Source organism: Panthera uncia, chromosome F2 (assembly GCF_023721935.1).
Source record: "Panthera uncia isolate 11264 chromosome F2, Puncia_PCG_1.0, whole genome shotgun sequence".
Classification (NCBI taxonomy): Eukaryota; Metazoa; Chordata; class Mammalia; order Carnivora; family Felidae; genus Panthera; species Panthera uncia.
This window is the reverse complement of record NC_064812.1, coordinates 79,301,016-79,313,452: the sequence shown is the minus strand read 5'-3', so window position 1 is coordinate 79,313,452 and position 12,437 is coordinate 79,301,016.

The window sequence follows — 12,437 nt, the reverse complement described above, 5'->3', positions numbered from 1 at the left end:
TTGTATTTTTTTAAGAAAGCAATGAAAATTCTAGAACCTGATGATACTTCTTATCTGAAAGAAGCTCTTCCTAGTGTCAGTTCTTAGCTTCTTGTGATAAAATAATACTTTTCCTGATATGTGACATTTCATCACTTAACTGAAGACCCATGTGATTTCAACTAATAACTGGGTTTTACAGAATAAAAAATCATACTAAAGCTTACTTGTAGGGCTGATATCAATAATTTCTCTGTCATTTTTGTGGGGGCATACTTTATATTCTAAAAGAACTGAAGATATCAATATATCAGGATTAAGAAATTGGAAAATTATCATTGCTATTAGAAATGTGTCTCTTTTTACTTCATATCCCAATTACAATAATTTAGGGATAAATTAAAACAAATATTACAGAAATGAACTTATGATGGTTAATATGTGCTTATTGTGAAAATTCACCCAAATTAAATATTTCTGCATTTTAAATTTATTGGCCTTTGTTTTGTGGTTAAAATTCAAGGCTGAAATTCCCCTTCTGCAGTCCTAATATATCACAGGATTTATTGTCTCTATCGTTAGGGTTTTTGTTATTTTTGCTTTTAACTTATTGGTACCTAAGCAAAGAAGAGTTTGAACTAACTATTTTTAAAGTTAACCAATAATTTTATTTTCAGATATTATATAATTTTTGAAAATACACATTTTTGAGATTCATATTTCATGTAAAGCTTTCATATTGTTACACCAATAATTTTCTACTTAGAAATTAAAGGCTTTAGCTTATGACCACACACGTATTAACCATTGATTTCTAAAAGAATAACCCATTACTCAATATTTTGATTTTTAAAAATAATTTTACCTTAAAGATTACTGGTTCTAGCTTCATTTACTTTCCTCGCTTTCCTCTCTTCCCCCATTATTTTCCTTCCTCTTACTCTAGAATAATAAATATATCACAATTTTTTGGACTTTCTGAAATGTTAACATGCAAAATAATCATTTAGGAAGAGCTTGTTAAAATATAAATTTTTCATTATCAGCAGAGTTTTTATATTAGAAAATCTGGAGTGAAGCCAGGAATTTGAATTTTGATAAGTACGATGAATGAACGATCTTAATTGATAGGGTCTATTTATAGACAATCCAAAGGCTTCTCAAACTATTTCTTATGTAGCAAGAAGTTAAATTAGAATTTTTGAGTAAAGTGCAAATGTATAATATATATGGTATACAAATATGGCCAAGATGAAATTTTTAAAAAGAAATAACTGAAAACTATTGAGTTTATAAAAGCAGCTTGGTTAACAAAATGGTTTGGAAATAAACATCTCTGGGCAGCACTGATGGAGTGGAGTGAACTGTGAGTCCCTCCACCCTCAAGCTAGCATGAGTGGTCTCATCAGAACAACTATTACCTCGGCTGCAGTAACTTCTTACTCGACACGTCTCCAGAGGCAAGGGAAACAAAAGCAAAAATGAACTACTGGAACTTCATCAAGATGAAAATCTTCTGCACAGCAAAGGAAACAACCAACAAAACTAAAAGGCAACCTGCAGAATGGGAGAATATATTTGCAAATGACATATGAGATAAAGGGCTAGTATCCAACATCTATAAAGAACCTACCAAGTCAACACTTAAAAAAATAATCCAATTAAGAAATGGGCAGAAGACATGAACAGATATTTCTCCAAAGAAGACAAATGGCTGAGAGACACAAGAAAAAATACTCCACATCACTCATCATCAGGGAAATAAAAATCAAAACCAAATGTGAAATGACTTCACACCTGTCAGAATGGCTAAAATCAATAACTCAGGAAATAGCAGATGTTGGTGAGGATGTTGGGTGGGAATGCAAACTGGTGCAGCCACTCTGGAAAACAGTGTGGAGGTTCCTCAGAAAGGTAAAGATAGAGCTACCCTATGACCCAGTAATTACACTATTAGGTTTTTATCCAAAGGATACAAAAATACTGATTCCAAGTGGCACATACATCCCAATTTTTATAGTAGGACTATCAACAATAGCCAAATTATGGAAAGAGTCCAAATGTTCATCGACTGATGAATGGATAAAGAAGATGTGGTATACATATACAAAGGAGTATTACTCGGCCATCAAAAAAAAAATGAAATCTTGCCATTTACAACAACATGGAAGGAGCTAAAGTGTATTATGCTAAATGAAATAAGTCAGTCAGGGAAAGACATATACCATATGATTTTACTCATGTGGAATTTAAGAAACAAAACAGGTGAACATAGGGGAAGGGAAGGAAAAATAAAATAAGATAAAAACAGAGAGGGAGGCAACCCATAAGAGAACCATTATAGAGAACAAAGTGAGGGTTGCTGGAGGGAAGGTGGGTGGGAGATGGGCCAAAAGGGTGATGGACATTAAGAAGCGCACTTATGATGAGCACTGGGTGTTATATGTAAGAGATGAATCACTAAATTCTACTCCTATGACCAATTCTACACTATATGTTAACTAACTTGAATTTAAATAAAATCTTGGAAAAAAAATAACTATTCCTAGTGCTATGTGTCCCCACAGTTAAAGGAGCATAGTGGACAGGTGCTTGACTAATGCCCAATCTATTGATGAGACATTGGATAGTTCTTGCTTCACGGACAGAGTTAACATGCCTTGGGAGCAACTATGCTCACAGTGCGTCAAGGAGTGCTTCTGCTAGGCAGATAAGACTATAAACTTGGGGAGATACTCACATACACACGCACACCAGAAACAAGATGGGCTGAGGGGCCAAGCCAGTATTCTGAGGTAAATACATCACTCACATCATAGTAAGTCCAAGGTGATGATCTCAGTGAAGATCTCTGAAGAACCACCAGATAATGAATAAACTTCAAACATTTCCGAAATTTGTGAAGTGATAAGTCGTCTTACGATAACCACTAACAAAAAAACTTTACTATTCTTCCGACATGTGCTCGCATGCTGTTATCCCCACACAACACTGCAAATATTTTCTAAAAATCACAATTTGCAATCTTGGGGCATATGAAAGAAGAGAAAGACCATATCTCCTGTGCCTCCAGAAGTCAGCGCACAGAACATCCAACTGGGGGTGGGGGGGAGATACAAGTTTAAAGAAAGTTCATTGCTTCTAAAATACCATGGAGTCAGACATATTTAATCACTAAATGGAAAATGTGCTTCTAAATTAAAGTGACCATAGAATTTTGAACCAAGAATTACCAAGTAAGTCATGAAATTGCCAATGTCTTTATCCAAGAGCAGAGGAGGAATTTCTCCAAATACATTTTAGAGGGAATCATGAGTTCTGTTTGTTACAGAGGTCAGTTGTAAATCTGAAGTGTCATTTAAATTCTCCACTGTTTACCAAATTCAGTATGCAGTTATGACATTAATGTCCTTTAATAGTGGAATGAGCTCAAAAACAGATTTGTTTTGGCCATTCTCTATCGGGCTTATGAATGTCACCACTGATTTGGACATTCTGTATCCTGACCTCATCCAGAAGTTCTGATTCAGAGATTCTGCAGCATATAACCAGGCACCTCTACCTAGCAGCTCTGCAAATTCATCTGAAATGCACTGTAGGTGGAGAAAATATGTTTATATGGGGATCTAGGGTGTGGCTTTGGGTTTCTTCTTGCTCCTTCTGTGCAAATCATATCTACATACTGATGTTTCTAAAATGTTTAGGGGCGCCTGTGTGGCTCAGTTAAGTGGCCGACTTCAGCTCAGGTCATGATCTTGCGGTTAATGGGTTTAAGCCTGGTGTCGGGCTCTGTGCTGACAGCTCAGAGCCTGGAGTCTGCTTCAGATTCTGTGTCTTCCCCTCTTTCTGCCCCTCCTCTGCTCCTGCTGTCTCTCTCAAAAATAAATAGACATTTACAAACATTGAAAAAAAAATATTTAAGTGAACTAACAAAATGTGTTATTAGGCATTGCAAACTTTTGTCCTGGGCAAGGAGAGAGTTACTGATTTCAAGAACTTCTAGACACAAGGACTTAACAATTGATTATGTGGTTACGAAATATTTTTTTCCAGTAGTTATTCAGTGGATTAAAGATGAGATTTGAAAAGAACTTAGACTAATGTCTAAAATATAAGAGGTATTTTATTGGCTTATATGGAAATGTGGTAAATATATAGAGAAATAAAAGATAATTGATAATGATAGATGATAGATAGATAATAGATGATAGATAGATAGATAGATAATAGATGATAGATAGATGATAGATGATAGGCAGATGATAGATGACAGATTAGATAAATAGATAGATGATAGATGATGGATAGATGATAGGTTAATCGATAATAGATCGATGATAGATGATGGATAGATAGGCAGCCAGACTGATAGGCCAAGTCTACATGTTGTAATGATCACATAGATAGATAGCTTACCTGAAATGGCATAGAGTAGGATAAATATTGGTTCATTTTCAAACTCCTGTCCCTCTGGGTTTGTGATTCTAGTAAGACAAAAGGGATGCAGGGCAGGAGCAACACATAGCGGAAAGGTCTCAAAGGCAGTCAGGACAGCTGGCCCGGATTCTAAGTTCTGCTGTGAACAATTTGCAGAACCTTGGACAGGTGACCAAATTTCTAAAAACTTTTTCCTTGTGGGAACAAGAGTTCAACTAGGTCAAGGGTTAGCAAACTTTTCATTGAAGCATCAGAGGGGGAAAAATTAGGCTCAGAGGGCCTGTATGATACCTGTGGTAACACCCTAACTGCCTGCCATCTTTGCGAGGAAGCGGTCATAGACAATACGTGAACAAGTGCACCTGCGCCTGTGATCCAAGAAAACTGTGGTTATGGACACTGAAATGTGAATTTCATGTCATTTTCACTTTTCTTCACAAAATGTTCTTTTTTTTAACTTTCAATCTTTACTATACAAAAATCATTCTTAGTTCAGGGACCAGAAAAAAAAGAGGTGGCAGACTGGATTTGGTGCCAGGGCTGGCGTTTTCTGATCCCTAAATTAGAGTATTACCAAGAGACATACTCTCAAACTCTCAATTCTTTTATTATGATTGCTCTCTGTGTTTGGTCTGTTTTCTCATTCCTCTGCCATATCCTTATTTCGGCCTACCCAGCTGGTATTCTTTTTGAAAATTACCTTATACCTGCAGGCTCAGTTTTTGAAGGGCAGTCACAAAGATACTACATTCTTCCTCTGATAATTTAACTTCTCTTCGGGCATCAAATGTAAGTAAATTCATCTCCTTTCACAGTGTTCTGAAATGTGTAATGATAGCCAACTTCCTTTTAAAGTGAATCTAAACCTTCTGGGGTGCCTGGGTGTCTCAGTTGGGTAAGCATCTAACTTCGGCTCAGGTCATGATCTCACGGTTTGTGGGTTCAAGCCCCGCGTCAGGCTCTGTGCTAACAGCTCAGAGCCTGGACCCTGCTTCGGAATCTCTGTCTCCCCCTCTCTCTCTGCACCTCCCCCCACTTGTGCTGTGTTTCTCTCTGTCTCTCAAAAATAAATAAAATTTTTAAAAATAAATAAATAAATAATAAAGTGACTATAAAGTGAATAAATAAAAAATAAAGTGAATAAAGTCTTGGCCCAAGACTTGATTGCCAAGAGCAATCATTGATTAAACTGATTTTAATTAAATAAATAGAAATAAAAGCAATCTTGTTCCCATGTAGAGATCAAAGATAAATGATCTCAGCATTTCCATACTTTTGTATATGCTCATTTATTTAAACAAAGTAAATGATACCCTACTGCCACAAATGCTGGCTCAATTTTTGCATCATTTCCAATTTTTCTACGTGTCTAATCCTTTTGATGTGTTACTGTTTTATTCTGTTTCTACTTTTACCTAGTGGAAGTGCTGTTTCTTTATAGTCAAATTGTTAGCTTTATTATAATAATTTTGGGGTTATATTTTCACATTAATTTTATTCCAATGAGAATTTACTCTTCTCCCCCAAATTTAAAGTGTCATTTATTCCATGAGGATAAATGACTTATTTCTGAGTGTCTTAAATTCTAGATAGTTTACTCACATACTAGTTTTTAGGAATATTAGATTTTGCTAGAATATCTGACAAAAGGCTAAAAGAAATATAATTCTGAGTTCAGTGTAGAACTGTAAATATTATCATTTATACACACACAGAACCACTTTAAAGTTTATTCATTTACTTTGAGAGAGAGGGAGAAAGAATTAGAGAGAGAGAGAGAAGAAAAAGAAGAAGAGAAAAATCCAAAGCTGGCTTTGCGCTGTCAGCACAGAGCCTGATGTAGGGCTTGAACTGTGAGATCATGACCTGAGCCGAAATCAAGAATCAGATGCTTAACTAACTAAGCCACCTTAAAATTATGAGTTAAAAAAAAAAAAAAAAGTTAAAAAAAATTGGCTTTATGTGCCATGTAAATATGTGAGATAACATTTAAACCTTAGGAAAGATTTAAAATTAAAACCCATTAGTAAATCATAAAAAGCTACTTTAGTCACATGGTCAGAAGATTTAGAGTATGTTTCTTGTAGCAAATTGATAGAAGAAACAATTGTATTTTAGGAAAGTTTCTAGTCTTAAAATTTTAACCAAATAACTGTCATTTCTTTAATATGTCCTAATAGGCTAGACACAAAATTTTCTCCTACTCTTCTCCTTCAAAGAAGTGGTGAGATCAGAGTTTATCTTGTGTTTCCCACACTTGTCTGTGATAATGACATTGGGGAGCATATGTTGAAATAAGCATTCTCTAGGCCTTAAAGATCCTAGAAGAAGATAGGGCAAGGAATCTGTGTTTTAACAGGTGCCTGGTATTATTATTTTTAAAATTAAATCAGGCACATTTGGTAACCGTGGTTTGGTATTTAAGCATTAAGGATCAGAGTCTTAGTTTCTTCTGCTTTAAAATGGGATAATATTACCCATTTCAAAAAAAATTGATTAAAGGATTAAATGAGAAAGCCCAAGTAATGGATTTATTTCAGAACCTGGCACACAGGAAACTATAAATCGTCGTAATAATCATAATCAAATACAAGTAAAATAGTGTTCATGTTGGCATTCATGGGTAATGGCATTGCAGGTATATTATTTTATTTATCAGATAGAATGATTTCCTTTAGATGACCAGCTAAGACGTTTCAAGCAAGCAAATTTTTAAACTTCTTTGAATTTTAGTTTATCTTCCTCGAAACTGATAGGTTAAAATCCTTCCAGAAGTGTTGGGATAAAGAAAAATTTGAAGCCTTGAGGATAATTATACTAAGAGACCAAAACAAACAAACAGTCAAACAGGTGAAATGAACAGGATTCAGAATTAAATAGTTACACACATGAAATGAGGATCGTCGCTTTCTGTCTTAGAGTCGACTGTTACTGGCCGTGTAGAGAATCACACACGTGAGGAAAACCCACAGTCTTTGGGTGCAGCATTGCCTGCACCTGATTTATCATGTCTGACCTCCAAATGTGCTCAACTGTTGTAGCGTATTCTGTTTATGGCCTTCTCTTCTTTTAAAATAGTGATTAATTTAAATGGTTATATTTTTAAAGGTTAGCCAATTTCCACGTTATATTTATCATAAGATACAAAGAGTGCTGACTAAATGAAAATGAAAATGCCGATAGTTTTCAGTTAGTTCATTAGTTTTATTTTTGTAGCATATGCCTCATCCTCTTCAACATGATTTAGGAAACACTGGTGATATAATAAACTTGCTTTTTTTTGTACTTTAATATTGACCTTGTGACTTTAATATTTTATGTTTGCCTTTAAATTAGTCTAGCATTGTTATAAATGATGACATCTCCAACTAAGTTTTACTGTAACAGCACTAGCTTCCATTCCCAATTATTCTTTACACTGTAGCATGTCTGATTCTCACAGTATGTTAATTAAGCTTCTTGAAGGCAAGAACTCTGTCACATGGTCAACAGTGCTTTAGTAATTGTAAAATGAACAAATGCATGGATATTTTCTCTTAATATCACCGTGTTGTGTGTGTGTAGATTTCTTTCGTGTTTCTAATACTTTAGTTTTGCTTGCACCCTGCTGCTTTCTAACTGGAATTGCCATTATTTATAACGAACCTTATTGCCTTTACAAGAACATGCAGTTCTCCGGAGGGTGAGAACTGTGTTCTGATTCATCTTCTTATCACCCAAATGTGCCCAAGTCTCAAGAATTCCTTTTCCTACATTTCAGAACAATGTGGACTTGTAAGTAATTGTAAATTTTGAAGATACACAAAATTGTAAGTTCTCTAGAAGCTATGTTAGGGGTGGGCAATATTTTCCAAAGAGTAATCAGTGTCCAGTCACCACCATTTATTGACTATGCATTTCTTTCATTATATGTTGTGCAATGAACATACAAAGAGAAAGCAAGGCACTGTTCTCAAGGAATTTACAGTTTAGAGAGGGAAAAAAATAAGTGCACAGAAACATATGTTACATAAAAATGATCCAAGCCTTGAAAAAGAAGTATTTACCTAACATAGTGGGGCATAGAAAACTGAAATGAATAATTTTATCTGTGGATTTCAGAACATTTTTCTCAGAAGAAGTTACACAGTTACTCAGCCCTGATAACTTTTGCATATGTTTAATCTCTGCAAGTAGTTAATTCTTTATATATACATGTGAGAAAATATAAAAGAATATATATAAATATATAAAGAATATATATAAATAGCTATAGAATATATATAGATATGTAATTGGTATAAAATATAAATATATAAAAATGTACGATTTGATTTATATTAAGTATTAAATGTATGCAATATATTACAATATAGATTTAATATTAAATATATAATTATAAAGTACATAAAAATCTATATGTAAATAGAATAGATGTATATAACATTTAAAAATATGCAAAAGCACTTCTATAATAGTAAAGTAAGGACACCTCAACATCCACTTCCTCACAAAAGGACAGGAGAGCAGTGGCAAGAATTGTCAAAATTAACTTTTCCGGAAGTCTGGGAATCGATCAGTGGCTTATGACAACTCAAGGAAAACGACAGAATCTCACCAAGAGCTGTGAACTTTCTGGCACGTTAACGTGCCCTGTTTTCATTTTTTATCTCCGCTTCCATGCTGGCAAGGAGACCAGCAGCCTCGCCAATATGGTAGATGTGAAAATTCACAGCACAGCTACCACTGAAGGGAGGATAAACATTCCTAAAGAGCCCCATCTACAGAGAACTGTTAGCACTTTCTTTGTCTGATAGTTCCCTGGCAATCTCTCTTTGACTGGATCTCGTTTTATTTTACTGACCCAAAACAGTGGAAAGCCCTTTTCCCAGGATGTTTGTTGAAAACAATCAGTGACATTTGTTTAACATTGTAGCTGTGCTTGTCAGTGGGACCAGGGGGGCAAACAAGAGGATGGTCAAAGAACTTAAATAGGAAATCTGGGAAATATATTCCTGGAGTTCTAGAATTCTGTCTGCATGATCAAGGCTGGGCTTATGCCTAGGAAGCACCTGAGAAGACTCCATTCTTTCATCCCTGGTTGCCTTGAGGCTCCCTATAAGCAGAAAGTGAAGGCTACAGCAGAGTTTTAAATTGCCATAGCATTGGAAGCATGCCACAACACAAACCTGCTTGCACACACACACGCACACACGTACTGAGCTGAGACTTAAGTGGCCACACACTAGAAAGAATACAGACATTATGCAATTAGTCCAGGAGTCTCTAGAGAATCAACAACACAGAAACAACAGCAAACAAAAGCAACAAATCCTGAAGATATGGAGGGTTAGTTTAGAGAGTTACCACCACCTTATGTTATTTTAAATATTCAATTTTCACCAAAAATTATGAGACATACAAGAAATAGGAATGTATGCCTAATACACAGGAAGCAAATCAGCCATTAGAAACTATCTGTGAGGAGGAAGTCCAGATATTAGAATTATTTCTTCTAATTTATTTTTTAAAATCTTTTTTTAATGTTTATTTTTGAGAGACAGAGAGATCAAGTGCAAATGGGAGAGGGACAGAGAGAGAGAGGGAAACACAGAATCCCAAACAGGCTCCATGCTCTGAGCTGTCAGCACAAAACCTGATGTGGGGCTCGAACCCACGAACTGCGAGATCATGACCTGAGCCGATGTCAGATGCTTCACCAACTAAGCCACCCAGGTGCCTGCAGATATTAGAATTATTGAATGAAGCATTTAAATCAGCAATTATAAATATATTTTTAAAAATATAAATCTATATTATATCTGACAAATTAAAAGAAACTATGAGAATGATGTCTCACCAACAGAGAATAAAAAAAAAGAGACATTATTTTTTAAAGAATCAATTAGGTATTGTAGAAAGGAAAAGTGGAGTAACTAAAAAAAAAAAAAAAACTTTGCTAATGAGGTTCAAGAGCAAATCTGAATTGGCAGAAGAAACAATCAGTGAATTTTAAGATGTATTATCTGAGATTATTATCTGAGGAACAGTAAGAAAAAGAATAAATAAAAATGAACACAACTGACTTCTGGTTTCTGTTTTGGTAAGTAAGGAGCTTGGAAATCATTACTTCTATTCTCATGAGAAAAAAATATATTGAATAAACTGAAAATGGACAAATATTTTTAGACCCACCAGAGAATTCAGGTCACAAAACAAAATACTGTCCTCTAAACTGGAGAGACAGAGGGGTGCCTAGGTGGCTCAGTTGGTTGGGCGTCCGACTTCAGCTCAGGGCACAATCTCTCTGTCGGGAGTCTGACTTTGGCTCAAGTCATGACCTCGTGGTCCTGGGTTGGACAGCTCAGAGCCTGGAGCCTGCTTCAGATTCCTGTCTCTCTCTCTCTCTCTCTCTCTCTCTCTGCTCCTCCCCCGCTCGTGCTCTGTCTCTCTCAGTCTCTCAAAAATAAATGAACGTTAAAAAAATTTTTTTTTTAAACTGGAGAGACAGATTGGCAGATACAGATAATCACAGCCTACCACATCAGAAGACCAGAAGTAGAAACTTCTGTCGGAATCAGTACTGCATAGGAAAATTTAAACTATGATTAATGGATTACTGGGGGATCAGTGTGGAGTGTTGAGTTAAAAATTCCAAAGGGGTTCAGTTTTGTGAGACATCCCCAATATTTTTGTGAGTTTTACCTTGAGGAGCTCTACTAGATGAGAAAAATATGTTCTTGTGCTTCTAGAGAAGGAAGGGAAAAGCCATTTGGAAATACACCCAGAGAATTCTGTTCTTAACATGACCTGCCTTCAAGGGAAAGAAGTCTAAAGCCTAACGGACTATAGCTTTACCAAAAACTGATTTTGGAGGGGGGAGAAAATCCCCAACTCTAGTCCCCCTTAGCCTTCCTTTCTACCTGGAAGGTAGGGGAATAAACTGAGACGGGCTGTGCAGGTCACAGCCCAGGGGTGCAGGCTCTCTTGAAAGACTGACATCAAATCAGAGGTTTATGGAACACTTTTCTACCCCCACATCTTACCGTCACACCAATAGGGCTCCTGTATAATAGCAAGAATATAACAGAAAGAACTGCATGTCTGATCTTATTTAAGATCTAGGGAAATGCAGAGACTACAAGGGAGAGAAAAACAATGACACCACAGGAAATTTAAGCCGTTGACCCTAACAGCTCTAACAGTAAACACAGCTTAATTACTAGCCAGATAAACATAAAATCTCACACAAAAGGGCAATTTATCTCCGTTCTTTTAAACCTGACTTTCTTCTCTGTCTTTATTTAAGCATCGTTATGTTTATTAAGTAATGTCCATTGCTTGTGGAATTTTAAAAACTTGTTACTGTTGATTTCTTGTATTTGTATCTTTGCATGATACAAATCAAGATTCCAGATAAGGGTACCCATTATGGAAACCTGTATGATTTCATTAATCTCTGGATGCCACAGGAACTTTATTTTTTTTATTTTTTTTATTTGAGTATGGTTGACACACAGTATTTCATTAGTTGCAGGTGTACAACATTGTGATTCACCATTTTTACACATTATGCTAAGCTCACCACAAGTGTAACTATCATCTGTCACCGTACACATTGACTGTATTCCCTATGCTGTTCCTTTTATTCCCAAACGTATTCATTCCATAACTGGAAGTCTGTATCTACTACTCTCCTTCACCTGTTTTACCTATTTCCCCACCTCCCTTCCCTCTGGCAACTATCAGTTTGTTCTCTGTATTTTTACAGGGAAGCAAACCATCAACAAAACAAAAAGACTGACTGGATGCAAGAAGATATTTACAAATAATATATCTGATAAAAGGTAAAAACCTAAAATATATAAAGAATTTATACAACCCAACACCAAAACAACCCAGTTTGCTTAAAAAAATTGGCAGAGGACCTGAATAGACAATTTTACAAATACATACCTTTGGCCAAAAGACACATGAAAAGCTCAATATCACTAACCATCAGAGAAATGCAAACCAAAACAACAGTGAGGTATCACGTTATA